Here is a 25,852-nt window from a genome sequence, read left to right as displayed (position 1 = left end):
AATAGTAAGCTGAGACCTAATATTGGTGTCATTGGTTGTTCAGATTATTCACATTTTCATAAAGTGATTGAACTTTCACACTGAAACAGAAAGTTTGGATTATTATTTATGGGTTTTTATGCCTATTATTTTACTAGTCCAGCCTACTTGAGATCACATTGGGCTGAATGTGGCCCCTGGACTAAAATGAGTTTGGCACCCCTGATCTACGGTAAAAATCTAATCATTTTACAAACAGTCAGTGGCAGCTGAATGTGGCTCCAGTAGAGGACATAGCTAAAATTAACTTTGTCCATTGGCATTTCTAAAAAAAACAAAAACCAAATATGGTTTTTAAATGATAAGATAAGATAAGACTTTATTTATCCCACCATGGGGAAATTTCACAGTTAACAGCAGCAACAAACAACAAGCAATCGCAGAGAGAAAAGACAGGTAGGAAAAACCACATGAGTGAAAAGGAAAAATATAGAGACAATTTTAAAATTTTGTATTCATATAAATATTCATATAAATAAAGAATTTGAATCAAAAATTACAATATTATTTACATATTTACATCATCATGGCTACACATGTACATGGTGTGATATATGTGTGTGTGTGTGTGTGTGTGTGTGTGTGGGGGGGGGGGGGGGGTCACTGGGAACTGTTATAAAGTTTGATAATGCAGAGTTCCATATTTAGTGACATATTTATTTATTACTTTTGATTTAGATGTTCAGTTCAGTGGTCATCCAATTCTGAATACTGTCAACACTAGATAATTTTTGACATTGCCTTTTCTTGCTACACACTATTGACTATCAACCTTTAAAAAATCTACTATCAGTCCCCTCAGATCTCACAAAGAGGATGTATGAAGATGGATTATTGTAGTTACAAACAGTTACAAAATGATGCTAAAAAATCCACACGTTCAGAACTGAATGAACAATGACTTAAGTTAACAATATTTTTAATTTGCAAATTAATTAGATTTACCTTGGTTTTACAGAAGTGCATGTTTGTTAACGATAAATATAGCAACTATATTGACATTACAGCAAATTCTCCATCATGTTTTTCACCCCTTTTTTATTTGCCATCTCTCTGAAACAAGTCTACTATTCTAATTAGTGAAGAGACAAATAAATGCTACGTAACCTTTCATGTCTGGTGAGTAATAATAATTCTGAGCGTAGAAAGTAGCTCCAAACACAGTGAAATATTGACATTGGCTTACATGCATGCAGAGGTTGTACTGTCTATATCTGCTCTATCCTGCTTCCTCATTTACATTCATCAATAGAAATCCACACATAATCAAAATCCTCAAACACATCGGTACCTGCTTCTGACCCTAATTGGAGAGCTGTTGACCAGAGACTTAATCTGTGTTACTGTGACATGTTATCTGTTCAAAAATAAAAGAAAACTGAATATGTATGGTCATGGTAAACCATTGTTAAAACAGCCGTGTTTAGGTTCATTTTCAGTCATTTTAAACTGATTTGCTCATTTGTGGTATGAGGTCAGATTTTTATGTTTTGGCACACATGAAGAAACACAATACTGCATTTTAAGAATCATACAAAGATATGTTTTTATTAGTATTTATTTGTACATTTTCAGTCAAAAACCAAAACCTTAACGTTGTAAATTTGAATTTTTGCTAACTCTCAATCCTTATCTTATTATCCCTATCAGTCCTTTTTATGCTGATGAAACCTGGTGGGTGAGCTGCTGCCCTCTGGTAGGAGATTCAGGGTACTGCGTTCATGGACAAACAGACCAATCAATGAACACGTTTGGATAGAACTAGCTGCTTTTCTTTTGACTACGGGCCATCAGCAAGACTTCTACTTTTTACACCTGAACACACTGTATTTAATTTGGAAAAATATTTTTGTAGGTTTTTTTTTTTTTTCTTTTTTTACCTATGTATGTCTCTTCAGGGTGCGATTTGTTGATTTCCCCCCACCCCCCATTTTACATCCTTACATCTCCTCAATGAATTTCATCCTTGGGCGGGGGGGGGGGCAACCAACCAACTGAAATAACAGTTAGGTTGTGACAGTTTTCTTACACCTATATCTTACATTACTGACACTAGCGTTCACCTGAGCTGAACTGTCAGCACTCTCAAAATTCACGAACATCCCCATGCACTGTGGCGTCATAAAGTGGGGGGGGGGGGCACGTGATGAATTCATCGGGCTCAGTATTTGTGTGTCCAGTGGATACAGGTTAGAAGTTGTGAAAATTTTGTATAAGATCCGCTGTATAATAGAGGAACAGAACCCAGGAGTTCAACGTTGAAAGTATGTAAAGTTTCACTTTCGTTTCACACCAGCATTAGTTATTTTACTTATGGACCCCACCCCCACGTATATAACCCCCCCCCCCCCTTTTTTTTTTGACAAATCGCATCCTGTATATCTTGTATATATCTTGTTACCTCCGCCAAGGAGGTTATGTTTTTGCCAGGGTTTGTTTGTCTGTCTGTCTGTTTGTCTGTCCGTTAGTGTGCAACATAAGTCAAAAAGTTATGGACAGATTTGGATGAAATTTTCAGGGTTTGTTGGAAATGGGATAAGGAAGAAATTATTAAATTTTGGTGGTGATCGGGGGTGGGGGGGCCCACGGGGGGGGGGGGGGGGGGGGGGGGGGGGGGGGGGGGGGGGGGGGGGCGCAGACCAGAAAATTTCATCAAAATCTGTCCATAACTTTTTGAGTTATGTTGTACACTAACAGACAGACAGACAGACAGACAGACAGACAGACAGACAGACAGACAGACAGACAGACAGACAGACAGACAGACAGACAACCCTGGCAAAAACATAACCTCCTTGGCGTGGGGGGGCCCACGGGGGGGGCCACTGATCAGCCTTGGCGGAGGTCTGCGCTCTCCGAGTGCTTCTAGTTCTATTGTGTGCCTTCTTTTTTTGCACCATGGGAAGCAGCACTCCAATTTCATTGTATCATGTACTTAGTATGCCTGTGTAATGACAATAAAGACTTATCTTATCTTATCTTATCTTATCTTATCTTATCTTATCTTATCTTATCTTATCTTATCTTATCTTATCTTATCTTATCTTATCTTATCTTATCTTATCTTATCTTATCTTATCTTATCTTATCTTATCTTATCTTACTAACCACTGTGTCTTTTAACCACCAAAGCACTGATCATCCATCCAGTCAAACTGTCACACTACTCATTAGACGAGCTGTAAACATTAGCACCTCACAACAGCGCTGTCTGACCTTGAACCATGCCGGTTTTTTCACCTCGCTGTCTCTGGGCAAAGGCATTCACTACATCATTAAAATCCAGGACTCTGACCAGATCTGATTCAATCGCTATCGATGGCGAGGGAATGGGAGCCCTGTGGGTCACGCTGCTTCATAGTTCATATTTTATAAGTGGTAAAATGGGCCCTCCTGTTCTCTAGGTTGACACATACAGGCTGTGTGTTGAGACCTGCGTTAATATTTTTTGCAGCTAACAATAAATCTGATACCTGTGTGTGATATCAAAGGGTGAAAATTATGCGCAAATGATTGTCACATTGACACCTCTGTGGAGCTTTATTGCTTCTTTGAACATATTGTTTTAAACCCTGCATGCTTACTGTGATTCACTTGAAATCACTTCTAACAATCCCACAAGGCAGTAGTGCTCAACAGAAAACTGATAAACCCATATTTTATCCTCCTTTCTTACCTTTATCCTTTCTTACACTCAACAGCACCAAACAGTAGATAGATACTTGGTCACTGGAGAACATACTTGAGGTATTATCAAGTCTAAAAATCCCAACCATTTTATCCTAGGTGTTGGTGAGAACCCAAATGGTACAAAAAGGAGAGTGAATATTGCACATGATACCATCTCAGTGATAGTGTTGCTCTGTTTCTGCTGATATTATACACAGGTACTGGCTTTAACATTGAGAAAAACAATTTTGTAACATTTGATTGTGCTTTTTGTGAACACCGGCTACAAAAACAACCCAGTCAGCCCAGTTCAAAAACATGCTTTCCAGCAAATGCGAATTAAGTTTTAGTGCGAGGACCAGAGGGAGCAGGTGGTGACCAGTGTAGAGGAAAGGGAAAATAACAATGCTGTCAAGGGCAGTATTTTTTTTTTTAGAAAACATGGACGACAGGCTGTTTCTGTGTGCAAACACAAACCACATGCTCCCAACAGGACTAGTAAAGGTTTGTGCTGCACAGCTGGCCTGTATAAGAATTAACCAAAATTTGCAGCATCATGGTTTCAGATTGAAAATGCACAAATAAATACAAATAAAAACATATTTTTTGTATGATTCCTAATATGCAGTATTGTGTTTGTTCATGTCTGTCAAATTAGATAAAATCTGACTTCAATCCACAAATAAATGAAGTACCTTAAGTTGAAAAAATGCATTTTTTTTCACCTTTATACCTTTCACCTTTATTTGCAAACATGAAGGCATGAAGGGGTTTAAAACCTGTAAGGAATATTTTATCTGTAATTGGGTGCTTCTGTGAAACTGGGTTAATTTCGGTACCTTTTTAGACCCAATAATAAAAGAGAAATTTAGACATATTTCCCCCCAGGATGTACCTAATGATGACCTGAGATAAATGCAAAAAAAAAAAAAGATATTCTTGCTCTGAGCCATCCTAAAATTAATGAATTTTTAATAAAATATTTGGGCCAAAAATAGGACCAAAATTGGGACAGGAAAAGCTACCTAGGTGTCAGTGCATTTGATCTGGAAAATATGGCTTAGAATGGTTTTATATACCGCTATAAATAAAGACACTGCATTAAATTTGACGATCCAAGTGGTTTTTCTAATGTAGACGTGGGTTTTTCATGAATCTCAGTCTCATTCCAGGTTTTTTGTGTAATCCATTGTGTCCACTGGCATTACATACAGAACCTGCCAATTTAAACACGTATAAATCGTGAGTGATTTTGCAACAGCGGTCATTTTTCGTGAAACACTAATTAGTTCGATTCCCAAAATGTACCTTTGTACATGCAGTTTTGTATAGAAATAACAAAAATATGGTATGTTTTATCTGAAAAATAGTTTCTCTTTTATCTCAGTAAATATTTCTTTTTGAAATAGACCCAAAGTGCTTCCCAACTTACTTCATAACATTAGTCTACATCTTGTTTGAATTTTGAGCCCCTGTGTCCTGTTTTAAGGTACCAGATTCATAGAAGCACCAATTGTAAATATTAATGAGTGCGAGCGACATGCTGTTTCATTATATATATGGGACACTGTTCAGAAGCTCTGCATTGGCACTGCACCAGTCCTCTGTTTGCTCCTTAATCCAAATTCTACTCAAACATAGTCAATGTATAGAGCAGCTCTCCTTCTACTGTAATGGACCTACTCAAGTGTTGTTAACAGCTTTTTCATTGACTCCCATGACTTTGAAGGTTGGAATTTCCTTATCTGTATTTTGTAGACACGTCTTAATTTGCATAGATCACTATCAGTACTGTGCATCTCTTTGAAGGATGTTTAGTGTGTACCTGCACATCTTATCTACTCTGTGTGTGTGTGTGTGTGTAGCATTCTGAGGCCAATAAAAAGCTTCTATGTTACTGACATGGTAAATGAGTTAAACAGGAAAACAGCACTTAAAAATAGAAATAGACGCCACTCTTTTACTGGCATGTTTTCATTCTTGTGTCATATTGTCATGTTATAATTTAATATGCCAGTATAAAAGCTGAAATCAGATAGAAACAAGTTGTGTCAGGCACAAGAAACCTCAGCCCTTGCACATATTTTATCTTATTTTGGCATTGATCCAGCTGTGCATGTGGTGATGTTAGCATATCAACTGCCACGTTTGAAGTAATTGAAACAAAAATAGTGGCTTTATAGACATTTGAAATTTCACCCATTATAAGCAAATGGGAAAAAAAAAGATTTAGAAATGAATTAAAAATTTGAATTTTGACCTACTTTTCCCAAAATGTAATCAGATCTATTCTGGGTCACTGGCAATCTATATATCCAATTTGGTGTGAATTCAACCAATAGTTTTGCTGCTACAGTGTTACCAATAAACAAATGTAGAAACAAACAAACCAAACCCAAAATGAATACCTGTTGCCTCCCCTTTGGCGGGCGGGGTAATAAACCAGAATATGAAAAATACTCACCCTTCTCCTCCTCCTTCTGCAGCTTTCTCCTCTGGGTCCAAATCTAAATATAAAACATAAATACACATGAATCTGTTGTCATTTCATGCCATTATGGAAGAATAAGCCTCTGTACTGAGTCACATCCAGGTCGCGTCTGACGGATCAGTGATTGGTAATTGCAACTGTCAGTCAAATACTGAGAACCTGTAATTAACTCAGGATGTCAAAGGGAAGGTTTTCTATTGCTCAAAAATGGCAAAAAAAAAAAAATTTTTTAAAATGTAGATACAGAAGTCCTGCAAATGAAGAGTAACTACTTCAGTACTTCAGCCTGCTCTGAAAGCTCATGTTTTTTTTTTTTCTTTGGTTGATTAGCCAGTATTAGCCGGTTACTAAAGTCTATTTTGTGTCAGATCTGGGACTTCCCAGATTTGGACTGGGACATATTTAAGTGGATCCAGTACCTCCTATAATTACAAATCATTATGTTGTATGTAATGTTATCCGTTCTGTCTTCCCTTTATCTCTCATGGAATTTACTTGTAAATCACTTATTTGCCTGTTTGGATGCTTTTAAATCTGATTTAAAAAGACACAGAGGGCGACAGGTGTCTATGATAGGCCTGAGGCATGTAGACTTTTATGTACATCATGTGAGCTTGTATTACTGTGATTTGGCTGTTTTTGTAGGTGATGTGCTGTGATAGAACACAAACAGAGGAGATAGACGGACAGAATGTGTCTCACATTTTATTTTATCTTTTTTAGCCTGCCTGTTTTTGCACACAATGAACAGCTGTTTGTCTCTGCTGGATTACTGTGAATGCTTCGATTATTAAATGTAGATAAATAATGCTTTGTTTGATGGCAATTTTGTTTGCTTAGCTAGCGTCTGACTATTGTCCAATGTGCTGCAGACAATATGGATTTTTTCATATGTTACTTGAGATTTTCTCATTGTGATTTACTACAACAGAACCTTGCATCTCCTTGTTCACAAATTAAGCACTACTTGTTATGGATTTCTGTAGGCATTATCTTTTCAGTGGTCACCATGTACCTAAAACACATGGTAGCACCCATACAAAGATTATTGACTTTAGTCTGCCTATGTGGCACATTTGACTCTGTATGTCAGTGTTTTTCAACCTTGGGGCCAGGACCTCATGTGGGGTTGCCTGGAATTCAAATGGGGTCGCCTGAAATTTCTAGTAATTGATAAAAAAACAAACAATAAAAAATATATGGTGAGTTGAGAGAGACAATCACAACACATAAAAGACATGACAACTGTGAAACTGAAACTGAAGCACTGTGGTTCTGTTTATCTGTCAAATGTTCATTGTGGTCAGTTTTAGATGCTGCAGCTCTTTCATAATTCATAGTTTGGGTTCTTGTTTGTTCAGTATTAATTGTCAGCCTTGTAAATCCAAGATGGACTGACTGTACATATCCTGACCAAGGAAAATAAAATTCTCACTTTGTGCAGTAATCTACACCTGGCTTTTCTGCCTCCGTCCAGAATAATATACATTATATAGACTAAATGTCGTCTAAAATTAACGTTTATTTGCTACATAGTATAGCAAACTATTACATGATCAAAAACAAATTAATTTTAGCAAAAAAATGTCTCGGTTTTGAATGTCCGTGGTCACCAGAAATTTGTGATGTTAAAAATGGGGTCTTGGACCTGTTGTATGCCCGCTGTATGTACTGTTGAGGCACATAATATGAAGGTAAAAAAAAGAAAGAAAGAAAGATTCACCAAAAAGAGTAGTTCTGCTTCAAGGTTTTCATTTCAAAAGAACATAAAGAATAAGTGAAAATCTCCTGCTACTATTTGTTTACATAAGCTGAAAGAGAAATGAGGCGGTACTAACCATGTGCTCTGTGTTGTCGTGCAGCAGCTTTCGGGGGGTGGGGGTGGGGGGCAGCTGAAACAAATAAAATAGATGCTGAACTAAGGAGGTTGCATAATATGCCAGTGTGAGTTGGAACTGTAAAGCATGCACAGTTTCTTGAAGAGTCCCAGAATAATATATGATTCCGGAAATGTAAAGAATGCAATACAAACGAAAAGGTAAAACAAACCTAATGCCCCCCTGAGGTTGTCATGCATGGATTTACTGCATATCCTTCTGTTGCTCTGCTGAAGGAAACTTCATCTCACTTATATTTTAATTCCTAAATAGGTGCAATATTGGTGTGCTGTATAAAGCTTAAAAACAACTAACACTTCCTTATATATGCAAATAAATACATTTTGCACTGCAGAGTTTATGACTTTACTTGCATTTGTCGCTTATTTCACATAAGTAGTTTGTAAGTGGGAAAGATTACACTTAAACTACACACCTTGTCTCACACACACACTTTTGCGGTGCATCTTAAATGAATGTACGCAGGCTCCCTTAGCTGACCAGCTCATTATGATGTGGTAATTGTCCAGGGAGCATCAGACTGTGAGATGGCAGCGAGACTCCAGCCTTGTTAGTTTGAATTGCATCTCTATTAGATGGTTGTGTGTACAGTTGTGTGAGTGGAGTATGGAGAATGGGTGTGTGTATGTATTACTCTAATGCCAACACCTTTGTCTGTTCTAGTCTGTAAACCAGCTTCACATAAAATTACAATGGGGATTCAATTAGAAAATTAGTATGGTAATATATTCAATTACAGGGTGGATACGCTGACAGTAGATTTTCATATACTTAAGTGGACTTGTATTCATAGTCCCCCAACCTTCCTTCTTAATATTTTCCCTCCTATGTCTACCAGACTTCACTTTCTAGATAAATAACAGTCATACAGCATTAAAATCTTTGTATTTGCCTCATCTGTTAGAAATTACTCTATGTGGATTGCAGTTTTATGGTGGAAATGTGATAGAAATGTGAATTAACCAAATGTGGGCAGTGCTGTCATGCTCCGAGCTAAAACCTCACACCAAGTTCATGATTCATTTAGTGTGCCCCCAAAATCTGTCCATCCAGCTTTGCCAAACCAGGGCTGAGTCGCCTCGCTGCCCTGTGTATCCCATAACAGTGCTGGAGCACATTATTATTATAGCTGTGGCGTGAAATCTCAGGATGGTGATTTCACCAGCGTGTTGCCTGAGGATTGAAGCTATAGGGCGACGCTAAAGCCACTGAGCACGGCCATCAGCTCAGAAACCACTGACTTTACCTCTGTGACGAACTGAGTAACAGGCGTATTGGTCAAAACCTTGGAAGGGCTCTGTTATCATTGTTTAACAAATACTGTAGGGTGATTCTCATCTATATTGCCCTTAACCCTATAATGCCAAATGTATCATATTTGATACATGAGTTTTGAATCCCTCTACATGATCAGTGTGATATTTTTTTTCTTGAAAAACCTGATGTATACAATTAGATACATGCAATAAATGAATAATCCACCAGGGGGGAGGAATTTGTTCACCAGAGGCCTTTCCAGTGACACTACAAGACTGTCATTAATGAGGAAGGAGGCAGAACTTTGCCAGTTTTGAAAAGGAATTACCAATTTGTTAGACATGTTTGTGTTATACTATGTTTTTGTTTCTTCAGAAATGATATTTGAGCCTTGCGACCCGATATGTCAAGTATGATACAAAATTGAAACTCATAAATGAAAATTGATATTTGAAAATATTTTTTTGGGTTGTTCATAAGGACCAATATCGGCTCCAGTTTCAAAGAACTGAAATTTTCTGTCAGTGATTTAGTGGTTCAGGCTTTACAGGGTTAATTGAAATCAGTTCTATGCGTCTATGTGTTCACATGCAGCAAATAGGCTTTCTTCCTTTCTTTTTTCTTTGTTTTGTTCTTGTAGTGATCTGCAATTATCTGTAAAACCCACAGTAAATGTCAGCGTAGCCTTCTGATCTATAAGGTAAATATACTGAATGTGCTCACATGCAGCGTTAATGTGATGGAATATTAAATCAAGGCCGTTTTGAACTATAGTTAAAAGAATACTAATAACTTACACCACATTGTTTTGTCTTTGGTACATTTAAGATTAAGTCATGATGAAAAGATAGAAAATAATACATTCTTGAAGTGATCTTACAGCAATGTTTCAGGAATAAATGGATTCTCAGTAAATTACAACATACCCGTTTACTTTCAACTTTAACACATGATTAAATACTGCAATAATTCACTGTAAATTCACTGCAGCATAGCAACTAATGAGCTATAATATAATAAGTAATACCGCGCAAGATGAGTAAATGTACTTACACGGTAAAAAATAGTTAGAATATTAATAATGTGGGATTAAGGTCAAAATAATATTCGTGAAAAACAGGGCAAAAGAAAAGCGCAGGCTGGAGCGACGGGTTCCAAATGTGAATCAGGGATCCTGATGGTGACAGAGGCCCTAAGGCTGCATGACACCTGACATGTTTCATCTCTAGCCATGTCACGTCCCTTTGCCACAGTCCTCGAGCTATGGATGCAGCAGCTACACACAGAAATAGAAATGACAATATGCAGGAAAGAAAGGAATTATGCGAAACCAGAGGCCTCAACATGGACTGTGTGTGAGAGAAAAGACTGGAAAGCGGCCGTTTTGCTTCAGATCTATCCGTATCACTGATGCAAAGACGACCCCAAATCCATTACAAGCCAATTATATGTGCTGGGCCGGAGCTGGGGCTGGGCACTCACTCGTGAACTGCAGTGCTTAATCCACAAAGAGGAACTAATAGGAAATTTGAAAATAGAATCCATACTTGAGTAACTTTGGAGGGATTTGGTTGGATTAATGAACTGTCAGGCTCACTGTCAGCATGCGTTGGAGTGCAATCCTTTACCAGGGTTTTGCTAGTCTCTTTCTAGTCTCTGTCTTCCTAGTCTCTCTCTTTACATTTCTTACTTCCAAACTGACATGTTCTCTTCCTGATGAGCAGGATGTGGGCATGAATGACTGGTATGCCACCTGTGTGTAATCTGTCTGCGTTAATGTTTCCTTGCCTTTAACTCTCTGTGCATCTCATCTATCACAGGCACACAGACAAAGGCGTGCACTCATACACTCACACAAATAGGACAGACTACCATTACCCTCATGAGGAAAGAGCCTAAATGAGCTTCCCCTCCTGGAGCAAAGGCAACGTCTGCCTGGGTCCAAAGGGACACACACTGCAATCACAGGAGCTACCAGTCACACTCCACGAGCTTAGAGACAGCGGAAGAGGAGAGGGAAAAGAGAGCTGAAAGCTAGAGGAAGAGAGGTAAAAAGCGACAGAGTGGCTCGCCTTTGGTTGACAGCTACACTCACAAACAGATGGGAAAAACACTTACAGGAAAGGAATGAAGGACGACTACACAACTGAGCCAAAATGAGACAAAGACGCTCAGCGAAATGATTGAAATAGGGATACTCATTCAAAGCAATCCAATCCCAAGCTGCGGCTGTCACACTGTTTCTGCCTTCATAGAGAATATCTACTACACTAGCTCTCCATGTGAACTTCTGTAATATCTGAGAAATGGAAGAAATTTACGTTGCGGTAATGAATAAAAAGATAGATGGTAGTTCATGAGCTCTGAAGAAACGACTATCAATAATTTATTTCACACTACACATCAGACAGGAACCTTATCAACAACCGAATACAGCAGGTGCTGAGGTTAACCCGAGGCGGTATTATCTAACGCTACGCCAGGGGTGTCAAACATACCAAGCCAAAACCGAAACCGACCGCCAAAGGGTCCAGACTAGGGGTGTTAGAAAATAGTTCTGCAATATATCGCGATATTTCATTTCACAATACTGTATCAATTTTAAAAAGTACTGTATTGTTATTTTTAGGTATTTATTCAAATGCAGATGTGGGGGAGGTTCATTTTAGTTTTTGTTTTTCTTTATGTTTATATGTTATTTATTATTATTTAACACTGTTTTAGTAAAAAATGGTTATTTGAAGCATCCTAAAAGCACTTTTTACTGTCTGAGAGGCAGATGTTCGTTCCTTTGTTGGGATTGCACAAAAATAATGTTATGATGTTAGTAATGAATTAATAGAATATGATTATTTGGACAGGATCTTAAACTGTAATGTCTGTAAAACATAATTTAAGTTTTAACACAGGAACATGTTGTGATATAGCATTAGATCCTGTTCTCATCAAATAAAAATGTGTTTAGAAGTTTTGCATATTTCTAGTGTAATTCAGTTCTTCTAGGAAATCATTTTTAAAAAAGAAACAAAAAAAAAAGCCTTTTTAACAGTATCATGAGGATCTTACATGATATTTTCACAACTTCTAACCTGTATCCACTGGACCCCCTCCACTGCTCTATGGGCCCCTCACAAATACTGGGCCCCATGAATTTGTCATGTTTACTCGCCTTAACGGCACTGCAGAGTATAATAACCTAGAAATAGGACGACTCCAAATTTTGTTCTTGGTTTAATGTGAAAAAAGTCAAATTACATTATGAAAATATTTCCATTTACAAACTGTCCTTGTACAATAAAATGTGAATAACCTGAACAAATATGAACAACCTCAAGTGTCTTAAGAAAAATAGGTGTAATTTTAATAATATTCTGCCTGTTACTAAATGTTTTGTGCATCTTTAGATCTGCTGTGATCTGTAAATTATGGATTCTATCATGGCCTTTAATGTCTGTAGGGGTTTATTTAGATCCTGTCCATTAGTTATTATTACTGAAATAAGAACATATATATAAAACACCACCATTATTTTAAAAGGTACTAAAAGTATACAACAACGTTCCTTAAAAGCAGACCAATCAATCAACCAATTAGATTATTATTCAATTTTTTTATTTTTGTTTTGTTTTATTATTATTTTCCCCCTATGTTTTATATTACGTTTGTGTCTGAAATAAACTAAACTAAACTAAAAACATCTACATCCAGATTTATCCTTTTCTCATTCATTTAGAATTAGTGCGTTACAGCCGTTTTTTCTGCAAACCAGCTTCTAGTTGTGGCAGAATATCTCCTGATAGTAATCTAGGGCAGATCATCAGTGAGGTTTCCTGGGATCTTTGGGAGTTTTGGGTCTTTCAAGCATCACATAACCTGACCCAGATGACCCAGCTGGGGTAGCTCAGACCTCAGCTTCTGCCCTAGCAGCTGTTGCCCTTTGAATCCAGAGGCGCCCTGAGGCTCGCTCTGTAACCTTCATGTTCAAGGCCAAGTGCAGAGGGAGGCTGCCCTGCAAAACCTCTGGATCTGACTAGGACAGGCCAGCTCGTCACTTTCCGGCCTTGCTTACAGCAGTTCTTAACCAGGCCACGATAAACACACTGAGCTCCAACATGATGGGCTGCTTTGTTGTCTCTGACACCAGGACAGCGGTGGGTCTGAGGATGGTTTTATATTTGAGGAAACTCGAGTTGAAGTCCACCATCCACTCCGAGTCCTGCACTGAGTTGAGAAGCCTTGGTGCTGCCTTTGGTGTTCTGCTTGGCATCTCTTCTGCTTTAATGAAGCAGATGGCTGGCTTAACTGCTTTAGCCCTCTGGCAGTCAGTAGAGATGGACTCTGTGGTGGTCTTAAGCACCTGGTCTGGCCATCACCAATACCAGCCTTCTCCTAAGCGTCTGGGCAGCAGCTACGGAAGGAATCCTGTCCTCTGGCAACGAGGGCATCATGGTGACTCAGCCCTTGATCCAGCAGTGTGGGTTGGAGAACTGAGGAGGAGGTCATGGACTAAAGACCGCATAATGTGGGCTTCCACCCATCAGAGCTTTCATTTGAATATTGGAGGCACATTTAGTGTTGTATCAAACATGTCATATTCTGCACTTTAGTGAATCTGTGTAATTTAACCCATAAAGACCCAGTGCTGATTTTTTTTTTCTCTCAATTTAACTTTTCATAAGTGATTTATCATCATTTATTTTAATATTATCCTCTGTATTTTGTGTTTTTTCAGTGTAAATCTGGTATTTTCCTATATTTAATTCCCTGCTCATGTAGATGTTCATAAAAACTCAGATTAAAGTTGAAGGTTATTGTATCAAAGACAGAGAAAAATGAGGAAATAGTGACTTTTTCAGCAAATCCATCATTAACTGAACGTAAACCCAGTATGTCCATCCACTGTTATTGATCCAACTCCATGGGTTTTACTGGTGAATCAATGTTGTAGAAGATCAGTTCCTAAATGACTTTTTCCTCAATATTCAACTTTTCCTCAATTATTTATTACTATTTATTATAATATTATCCTCTGTATTTTGTGTTTTTTCAGTGTAAATCAGGTATTTTCCTATATTTAATTCCCTGATCATGTAGATGTTCATAAAAACTCAGATTAAAGTTGAGGGTTATTGTATCAAAAACAGAGAAAAATGAAGAAATGGTGACTTTTTCAGCAAATCTATCATTAACTGAACATAAACCCAGTATGTCCATCCACTGTTATTGATCCAACTCCATGGGTTTTACTGGTGAATCAATGTTGTAGAAGATCAGTTCCTAAATGACTTTTTCCTCAATATTCAACTTTTCCTCAATTATTTATTACTATTTATTATAATATTATCCTCTGTATTTTGTGTTTTTTCAGTGTAAATCAGGTATTTTCCTATATTTAATTCCCTGATTATGTAGATGTTGATAAAAGCTCAGATTAAAGTTAAGGGTTATTATATCAAAAACAAAAAAACAGAGGAAATAGTGATTTTTCGCAACAAAATATATCAGTAACTAATCATAAGCCCACTGTTTCCATCCACTGTCATTGATCCAGCTCCATGGGTTTGACTGGTGAATCAATGTTGTAGAGGATCAGTTCCTAAATGACTTTTTCTTCTATATTTAACTTTTTCTCAATTATTTATCACTGTTTATTATAATATTATCCTCTGTATTTTGTGTTTTTCAGTGAAAATCAGGTATTTTCTGGAAAAAAAATGGACTGATCATGTAGATGTTCATAAAAGCTCAGATTAAAGTTGAGGGTTATTATATCAAAAACAGAGAAAACTGAGGAAATAGTGACTTTTCTCAACAAGATATATCATTAACTGATCATGAGACCAGTGTCTCCATCCACCGTCACTGATCCAACTCCATGGGTTTTACTGGTGAATCAATGTTGTAGAAGATGACGATGTTTCCACGTTCAGTACGGAGCCTCTGAACGTCCAAATCGGTCATATCTGATGACCATAAACTGTATTTTACACCAATTATTTACATGTATTGATAGGATTAGTGGATCAACAGGTATTAAACATCTCAAATCAGTAGATGGTTTTGGTCGACGGTGGATGTTTGGGTCTTTATAGGTTAACATTTCTTTGTTTTATGTTTGAAATGCCATTTTTAATTTTGTGAAGGGATGCTCTTTTCCAGCCCGGGGGCCAAATGTTACATTAGTTGTCATCACCACCCAGAGAAACACATGCTAAACTACCACAACATCAACACAGACAAATTATGGATGAAAGAGCTGTGAATTTCAGAACTAAATTAAATGCATTTCAATATGAAAGCAAATCACAACACTTTTAATATTTGCTGAGGACAGTGTTGGTTCATATTTCTCTTTTTTCCTACTGTAAACTTGCTGCGAAAAATGAGGATGAATATAAAAAAAAATTAACTGGTCAAGGTGACTGTAAATGGAAAAAAAAATCTAAACTTTATGCATAATTTTGAATCTGAGTGAAAACTAGTAATAGTCTATTATTAATCTATTAATTAATAATCTATTAAGTCTTTATTAAAGCCTCTGTAATGGATATTTACATTTGACATAAAAGAGTTGTTGTTTGTAAAAGCTTATATCCATCAAGTCCTGAGGAGAATTGACCCACAGATGAATTATTGTCTCAAATCTTCCCTTTCCAACTCGTACAGGCATCCGTTGTGTCCGGTTCACTCTGCTCCTCTTGTCCTTGCCTCTTTCACCACCACTCTTATCTCTTCCTGGATGAGGTTCTGCTTTTCCTCACCCTGAACTTTGCCCTTCAGGTTGGTAGGATATGTTCCCAGATCTGTTCTTCCTCTGACCACCGTTCCATCTGGGAGTCCATGGCATAGTTCCGACTCTGCCTGCTCCACCACACCCTTTACCCTTCACTTCATTCTTCCTGCCAGTGCATCAGCAAACCAAAACAGGTTTCTCTGCAAAAAAGTTTCTATAATGTTGTTATAAATAACTTGCCCTGAGAATTGCTAAGGAGAAAAATGAGCCAAGAGGAGAGTATATACCAGACATGCATTCATTATGTAGGCAAGGCAAAAAAGGAGATGATTCAAGGCAGTTTATAGGAGGTATTAAAAAATGCTTTTAACCCATAAAGACCCAGTGATCCTTTTGTGGCAGTTCCTAAATGACTTTTTCCTCTATATTTAACTTTTCTTCAATTATTTATCACAATTTATTATAATATTATCCTCTGTATTTTGTGTTTTTCAGTGAAAATCAGGTATTTTCCAAAAAAAAAAAAAAAAAATCACTGATCATGTAGATGTTCATAAAAGCTCAGATTAAAGTTGAGGGTTATTATATAAAAACAGTGAAAACTGAGGAAATAGTGACTTTACTTAACAAAATATATGATTAACTGATCATAAATCCAATGTGTCCATCCACTGTCATTGATCCAGCTCCATTGGTTTTACTGGTGAGTCACTGTTGTAGAAGACGACAATGTTTGAATGCTTTTTCTGCATCTAGAGAAATAATTATGGTTTCCAGATTGTGTATGTTAGAATAATCTATGAGGTTAAGTAATTTGCGCATGTTAGTTGAAGAGTGTCTACCTTTAATAAAACATGTTTGATCTGGATGTATTATGAAAGGAGGACGTATTATGAAAGGACGTTGCAAAGCACGTTGACTGCGGAGCCACTGAACGTCCAAATAGGTCATAACTGATGACTATGAAAAGGTGGCACACCAATTATTAATATTTATTGATAGGATTAATGGATTAACAGGTATTAGTCATTTTACATCAGTATGAATTAGGTTTCCAGTGGCTGTTTGTGTCTTTATGGGTTAAATACCAGATTTTTTCAAAAGGAAAGTAAAAAATAATTTTACATAATGCAAAGTGAGTATGCTGTAATGTTATAAAACAAATGAGTAATAATTCCAGCTGCAACACAGTTCATGAAATTAGATGTAAATGCGTAAAACTGGTGGAGACAAATGTAAAAGAATGTTGCTTCAAGTCTGCCTGATGTCTAGATATGACGCCAGTGTGTTCATAAAGGTGAAGAGGTGATACAGAGGTGATATAGTGTTATTGTTTTTAACTCATAAAGACCCAGTGTTCCTTTTGGTTCAGTTCCCAAAAGATGTTTTCTCTCTATTCAACCATTATTAAGTGATTTATCATCATTTATTATAATAATATCCTCTGTGTTTTGAAATTTTTTGTCTAAATCATGGATTTTCCTATATTTAATTTCCTACATTTAATTTAGATATTCATGAAACTCCGAATAAATTCAAATGTTATTATATCAAAACAGAGAAGACTGAAGAAAAACGGACTTTTTCAGCAAAGATGTCATTAATAGAACATAAACCAAGTGTCTCCATCCACTGTCATTGATCAAACTCTATGGGTTTTACTGGTAAATCAATGTTGTAGAAGATGAAGGTGTTTCCACATTCACTACGGAGCCTCTGAACATCCAAATGGGTCATATCTGATGACCATGAAAAGGTATTAAATAGTTACATCAGTACATGGTTTTGGTTGATGGTGCATGTTTGGGTCTTTATGGGTTAAAATTATTATTTCTGAAACTCCTAAGTAGCCAAAAGTGTCTAAATGTTAAGAGTCAGGGTTATGCTTGTCTGATAGATATACTGTATGCTTGGTGTTATGTTGCTCAGCTGTCTCCTTTCTGGTACTGGCATCAGTTTCTAACTTAGCTAGTCCTCGGCACTCGAGGCTGGAACGATAGACTGATCAGCAAAGCATGAAAACCTGGCAGTCTGGCACCAAAAACAGCTGTGCGGCACAGGATGAATGTTGCATGGTTCATTTTGCTAGAGGAGCTATCCAGCTGACTGAGGAAAAATATGATGTTTGCACAAGAACAGCTTTTTAGAGACAAAAAGCGCCTTTGTGATGGTACAGTAGTAGCCCTTGCCCTTGGGAGCACATAATATTAATGCAGCATTCAATAGCCCATTCACTGTCTAGCTAATTCTTTTGGCCACACTATGCACTGCTGGAGTACTGGATGGCATGTCGCACAAATGGAAGATAAACTGAAAAGACCAACCAATGATAAAAGCAACAAGGGAGTAGCGCCATATCTGCATGTACTTTAAATCATTGTGTATTTATCAGTACTATGAGCAGTTTTAGGCAAAGGCCTTCGACGAGAAGCAGTAAAATGGCTAACTGTATTATTTTTTACATTCTTCTGTAGATTGACAATATGCAGAACAAGGAATGCAGCTCATCTTGCTGTAACATCACCAGCACAGCCCACCCCTCCCTCCACAACATTTTCTGTCTCTACAGTTCTTATTCTTCAGCCATCTCCCTCTTCATTCCTTATCTACATTTTCTATCTTCGCCGTCCACCTCAGACCCCATAATCACCTTTCCATCCCTCTTTTTTTCCATCACCGTCTTCCTCTTCAGTTTCTGTTAGGCCCAGTTCACTGTGAGTGGGTGTGCAGATGGCACTCATGCCCTTCATTTGCGCTGTTTTACTTGATTGCCTTGCACCAGGGCCATGCCTGTCTGTACTGTAGGGACCAGAATATGGTTTACATTCTATTAGACTGTCAATCCATCACTAAGTGCCTAACATCCCTAACCAGAGTGGACAGCAAGGTGAAAAGAATTTTTTTTTTCTGTTTTTTTTGACAGTGAGAGACTGTTGATATTTTTGTGCATACTCGTGATGGGTCATGGCTGTATTAAAGCAATAAGAAACATGTAGTGATAATCTGCCAACCTAGAGAAGACACAAAGCCCACTGTATGCACATAACAGTGGTCTCAACATCCTAGACTTTATTATTGATTTTTCCCTAGACATGATCCATGTTTTTCCATTTACCTGTCACATTTTATGTTCCAAGACACAATACGGATCTAATAAAAGACGCTCCTATGTCCATTCTTGCTATTCGCTACCAGCTAACACTAATGTATTGGTCTGTCCCTGTGGAAACCACAGAGCAGTGTGTCAGTGTTAAACTACATCAGCCTTGGGCATTTTGTTTGCATTTATGTGGAGACGGCATGTGGGTAAATGACTACTTTTTCCCCAGTTAACAAAGATGAGTTGCAGACATTTCACATCCAAACGAAGTTAGATCAGAGAGTGCAACACTTCTCTCTTCTGCTAATACCAACCTTCCCCACTGCAGCAGACAAATGAAACAGCACTTAAGTCAATAAGAAATCTTTTAAAAGCCTGACTGTATACCCTGGGGGAAGTCTGTGTGTCTTGACACTTTCACCCTGAATTTATATACTCTGCCAGGATGGCAGGAGGGAGAATGAGGAAGCTGATATCCACAAACATGTCAATTTGTCTGGGTATTAGTATAGTACAACACTAAGGCCTGATTGATGCAGTCATTACTGTTCTTGGGATGGAAGTAGAATGCTTGAAACCTGTTTAATCTTGATAAAGCACAATGCATTTAGAAGGAGATAAAGAGATGTCTGTCTGCGTGGATTATGACCGGTGGGATCAGATGTACAGCATAATACAGCTAAAAAAATTAAAATTGTGAGCTTACTTGCTAAAATAGAGTTGAATGAAGACAAATTGACATATAGCTTGTGCTGTTATTTTCTTTGTGGTCAGAGCAGTTTGGGAAGCATCCATCCCTTTAGTGTTCTGCAATTCAAAGAAGTGTGTATATATATATATATATATATATATATATATATATATATATTGCAACGCTCTCACTGAAGTTTCCTGACGTTGCTCCAAAAGGAGATAAATATGAAATATGAGAGCTTTCAGTACTGCTTAGGCCTGCAAAATAAGTCAATTAGTCACGGCAGGCAGCAGTCAAATGGAGATTCTGCATGATGGTCTTAACAAGGGCCACATAGGACAAGCGTCCGACAGCTCGTTAAATTAATCCTTTGGGTCTGCTGCAAGTGGAATGAGGCATGTGTCTGTGTGACCTGCTTATGTCCTCCACATTACATTACAGCAAAATGCACACACACACAGACAGGGACGTACACACAAATGCACAACAGAGTCTGAGCCCCAAATGGACTGGAGAAAATATTTCTGATCAAAGTTTCTTTCTGGCCCCATGGCTGCTCAGATTACATGAAAACCCTTGCCAGCGGGAAACTTGGGAGTCTCTTTTCTCTCTCGCTTACTCACTCTGTCCCTTTTTCTCAGTTTCAGTTTTATTTCGCTGTGTTCCATTTTTCCTTATCTGTGACTCATTACATCCTATAAACATAGCCCCTGCAAACACTAGCGCTCTCAGTATGTTGGACCTAATGAGGGTGTTGCATGACAGCTTGATTCGGGAAGCCATTGCTTTCTTGCCGGATTTATGTACAATTCAGTGGGAGCCACACTGACCAAATTTGACGCTTTGTAATATGATCAGCACTGTGCATAATTCTTAAGTCTTTCAGTGCGTTTTCCCTCACTGTCTCACTAATCTTACATGACAGATATGTCTGTCACATATCACGTATTTCCCAATTTTTCCTAAACGAACTTGTGATCATCACAGCTGACATGCTTTGTGTTTGTGCAAGGACATTTGGTTGTCCCATCCTGTAATCATCTTTGTTCAATCCATCTCCGTGTGTTTACCAATCCACAAGAGCAAGTTTTGGGAGTTATGCGCCATTTTCAGTGAATGAACAGAATGTGAAGCTCGTCATATCCAAGGACCCGCCAATAGGCAATTTACTCCTCTCTCTCCTCCTATAAATTGCCCTAGAGAATTCTTCTTGACCTCAACATTTTCTGCTTTTCAAGGCAGCTTCACCTACATTATTGTTTATCCTGCTCTGATGTGTGTATCACCATGGCACCATTTTAACATTTTTATTTTTACACATTTTTGTAGATGCAAGCACTCATGCATGGAAATAACCAAAGTACTAGAATAGAGACGTGGGGTATGAGTCTAAGAAGTGCACTAGTAGTAGCCTTATTAACACATGTTTTAACACAAGATGACGCATTAATGCAGGGAACAGCAGAGCTCTGAGGGTAAAAGTGTTCTTAAAAACAAGAGAGTGAGAATAGCTCTACAGTAAATGAACGGGATGAAGATGTGAGACAGGCTATTGAGGCTAGCTAGCAACCATCATTTGTTTTTCCCGGGTGTGGAGATTATCTGGTTGAGTGATAGAGGTGGCCTTGATCAGCCCTCTCCCTGCATACAGCCATATATCAGCTGTCACTCTGCTGCAAAACCATCAACCCTTCACTAGCCCGGGATGCACATATTTACCATGGTAAATGGCACCCCTACTCAGTAAACACTCCTGTTTTTCACAGACCGTCGCCGTGCAGGAACGGATGATGCATCTTACGCTGTACATTCTCTGTAATTGCTCACTGGATGATATCTGCGGGAAAAATGACAAAGAGTGAAATGTTCCAGAGGCAAAGATGGGTTTGAAAAGTTGGAGCTTTTTGCCTTTTCTTTCTCCTTTTGATTATAGCTCTCCCTCATTAAGCTGCCAGCATTGGAACAGTACAAATCTATCAAGTCAATCAGAATTAGCTGCAGGTCTTATTTTGTAAAAAGGAGTAAAGGCCTGTCATTATTGAGCGAATGAATCACTTCACTGAGCACAGAATGGACCTAGAAAGCTGATTGCAAGCATGGAGGGGAGAGGGAAATATGTTCACCCATTAATTAATCTAATAGTTTTCATGCGACAAAGAGCGCATATCTCTACTGCCTGCATAATGAGGGCCTGGAACAAAGTCATTCACTGCATCCCATTTAAAACTGTGTGAGTGTGTGGTAAAGTGAGGAAGAAGAGGTGGAATACAAAGCTCGGAAAATCAAAGGACTTTACAATGCCGCTTGATCATGTTTATTTAGTGGAATGTTCATTTAACACTTAACTACCAAAAATATACTGTCACAGCTATAGAAATAAAACCAAACCCTGCAGATGGAAAGAATGGCATATTTTACTGATTTAAAGTTATTAATCATTTCAGTTTAGTTGAAAAGCAACAAATTGTAGCTATTTTGATTGGCTTAAAAAGCAGCAAAAGCATAATACCAGGATTTGATTGGAGAATACAAGTGATATCACAGCTCACTGGTGCAAAACGGTTGGGGAAACAGGCTAGATCTTATTGAATTTTAATTCAATGGATCTGTGATGCGTATGATACAGGGGGAATGAGAGCAGGAGGCCTTCTGGGCATCGTAATTTACTTTTTCCCATTTTTTCCACTGATATAAGATGGTATCATTTTTATCTTGCGTATTTTATTTCAACATTCTCATCTCGTGGTGCACTCACACAAGTGCACACAGTGCACTAATGTGCACATACACATGTAGGCACATGGGGCCAAGAGATTTTCACACCAGGCTGTTTTGTTTTTCCTCTCTATGGACTATTTCAGTAAATATCATTGAGCTAAATTGCATGCATTTACCAGTAAAATGGAACTGACATCTGAACATATTAATGGGTTATCAAAGGGTAAAGGCCTTAAGAATATGATCATCATACTCCTTTCAACCTTTTTGCATATTCATATCGGTTTCTTATCCCTAAGTAGGTTTCCCTCCTCAGAGAGGTAATTATCTGACCTGCACATAATTTTTTTTTTTTTTTTTTTGCATAGGTGCACGTGCATTTTGATGCTTTGATAATTGGATGCTAAAAGGATTCAGCTAATTAAGATAATAAGGATGCTGACTTGTGTAGCATGGACTAAACCTTTCTGTTTTACATTAGAATAATATTATCTACATACAGCTTATGTAGCCCCACAATTGACTTATTTCATTGAGTTAAATGTGTTTATAGTAATACTAATAGTTCTGTGTACTGGTTCACACCATGCTCAAAATTAATCTCACAGCATACAACAACATAAAGCACCTCACAGACAGATTTTCTGAGAGGAACAATACGCTTAATCATACCAACATATGATCCTGTTTGCCATGCTGTGGTATTATTCCACGTATATGAATGTGGATCTATTTGTCAGAAGCTCACTGGGGATAGGAGAACATTTCTGAATGCATAAACTCATTTTTTTAATCACAGAGAACTTCATCTTTGGTGTGCAAGAAGCAAAATACATAACCATCTGTTAAGATTTGTGCAAACATCTTGCACGTAAATTTGCACATAACAACTGGAATGATTGTTAACATGCTGATTTAAAGCAGGTGTCATGGTTACAATGTTCAGCATCTCACTTTGTCACTATGTTAGCATTCTAAAATTAACCAAGCTACACCACAATCTGAGAAGACGATTTTTGTTTTTTATGTATCAAGCATCATCAACATGACAAATGGCCTCCCTCACTATTATTCAGTCCCATATTTTAACAGAGGGGCTCAGCCACACTTCGTTGTCACACTCTTAAGCTCTTAAGATGTTGTCATGAACTGGTACATAGCCCATCATCCACTCAGGGGAGATGAAAGGTGACATTATGAATGATGGGCAGAAACATTTTATTCAGGAACAGTATTAAGACCCAAAATCATTACCTCAGGTTTGTCCTCATGTAGCTGTAAGAAATAATATGCAACCATTTTTAAATGTGTAAATGGGTTTTGAAAAAGTGACTCAATCTGCTCCTAGACATTGCTATCAATAGAAAAAATAGTTGTGTGACATTTGCATGACAATAACTGATATCATGACTATGAATATTTTGCTGCAGGGGCAGCATATAAATGGAAAAGCAAGCGGGTCTAAGAAGACATCCTTTCAGTACCCCACTTGTCAACCTCACATGGGAGGAACTAAAATTACAAAAGCATGAAATTACCATAAATTACCACATACAAATAAAATCACAAAGCGGTGCAACCTGCAGTTTTAGACGTTTCATTAGAACACAATGGTCATCACAATCAAATGTCGAACCGGGGAGCACGGAACTGTAGAAGCAGCAAAATGCATTAATTTAATGCTTTGATCAATAATATTGTAAAAGTAGGATTCAACAGTGCCTGTAATTAAAGGTAAAGATAAGATATTTGAACTATTTTCATTGCGGTCTGGATTTGGAAGGCACTTTCGGAGGCACAGATTTTATCCGGCGCTTGGAGGAAAAGTACAATCTGGTCTAAAATAGAAGTAAAGGTTTGTCAAATTGACCCACTATTTCACCAGTTTTACTGCAGCTTAAGGCTGCTTCTTGATGCAGAAAAGATAGAACGATGAACTATTCAGAGTGGCGATGTGGAAGAAACAAGAGGTGGAGTGCCATGTCGGATGCACTTGTCACAAGTAAAATGCTCAAACTTGTGATAAACCAAGATTTTTGCATGAACAAGTCAAGGCTGACGGAACATATAACAAGCAACACTTTTCATGTAAACAAAAAAGGGATAAAAAAAACAAAAACAGATGAAGTAAATAAATACACCGCTGCTAACCTTTGATATCCAGTTCCCAAATTGTACAATTGCACTAGTTATTTCACTATTTTGACCACTGTTTGAAAAAGTTTTATTATCATGTGGTTTCAGTGAGATTTTTTTTTTTTTTGATCATCGGCATACTGTCTGTCTTGACTCACTTTCTCTGTTGTTTGTGACTGCCGGGGGCGAGATGTATACCAGCTTATACTAGATGACTTACACTTGTGGTCATGTATAGTTCATCATCGCTGAAACACTCAATTCCCTCCTGCTGAGAAACCATAAGGAGCCCACTATTTCATCTGAAAGTGGCGAAAATAGACTGAGACATTTATCTGTACTCTGACCGTGCCTCCATCCGTTTATGTGCAGCTCTGTATAGATACACTGTACCCGTACTCTCAACGCTCTGGACAGTGCTCAAAGGGACTTGGGCCCTGAGGCTTTTTAGAAGAGAGATGACAAACCTGAGGTGGCAAGTTGAAAGTCAATCTATCAGTCTGAATGAATCTCTAGTAGCACTTATGTGGACAGGGGAGATAAAAGAGAAAAAGCATTATTGTAGCACTGGATGGAGGGCAGTTCCAGGGAGCACTGCACATCGAAACTTGAAACTTCAATATAGCACAACTCCTGGGCAACTAGGACTTTGTCTTAACCCATAAAGATCTAGTGCTACTTTTGTGGCAGTTCCCAAATGATTTTTTTTGTCTATATTTGATATTTCTTAAGTGATTTGTCACCATTTATTATTAAATAATCCTCTGTATTTTATATTTTATCTGTGAAAATCCTTCTGTTCTGATTGACCTGACTTTGACCCATAAAGACCCATTTCTACTTTTATGTCTTTTCCGAAATTAGATTTTGTCTGTATTAGGGATGTAACAATTACCGGTATAACGATAAACCACGGTAAAATTGCAGATGGTTAGTATTACCGTTTAAATTCTAATTATCACGATAACTGTGTTTGATTACCGCACTTTTCCGGAGAAACGCCTATGTAAAGATCTGCTTTTATGTCAAATATTTGAGTATAGGTTTAATTTATTACAATTTTAATTTTATATACCTAATATTTGGAACCAATATTCACTTTTAAAGTCTTTCAAAA

The 25,852-nt window shown here is 37.7% G+C and overlaps 1 protein-coding gene and 1 long non-coding RNA gene across 2 annotated transcripts in view; both read left to right on the top strand.

Annotated features, from left to right (window-relative positions):
• Nucleotides 1-25,852, top strand: part of LOC115430341 (netrin receptor UNC5D-like) — a 217,099-nt gene that overhangs the window by 49,071 nt on the left and 142,176 nt on the right.
• Nucleotides 5,090-25,206, top strand: LOC115430342 (uncharacterized). Its single transcript, XR_003936925.1, has 3 exons — nucleotides 5,090-5,223; nucleotides 6,890-6,894; nucleotides 25,194-25,206. It is a non-coding gene; the product is annotated as an uncharacterized LOC115430342 (long non-coding RNA).

Source organism: Sphaeramia orbicularis, chromosome 12 (assembly GCF_902148855.1).
Source record: "Sphaeramia orbicularis chromosome 12, fSphaOr1.1, whole genome shotgun sequence".
Classification (NCBI taxonomy): domain Eukaryota; kingdom Metazoa; phylum Chordata; class Actinopteri; order Kurtiformes; family Apogonidae; genus Sphaeramia; species Sphaeramia orbicularis.
Note: the sequence above shows the minus strand (reverse complement) of the source record. Positions and strands in the feature narration are given on the sequence as shown.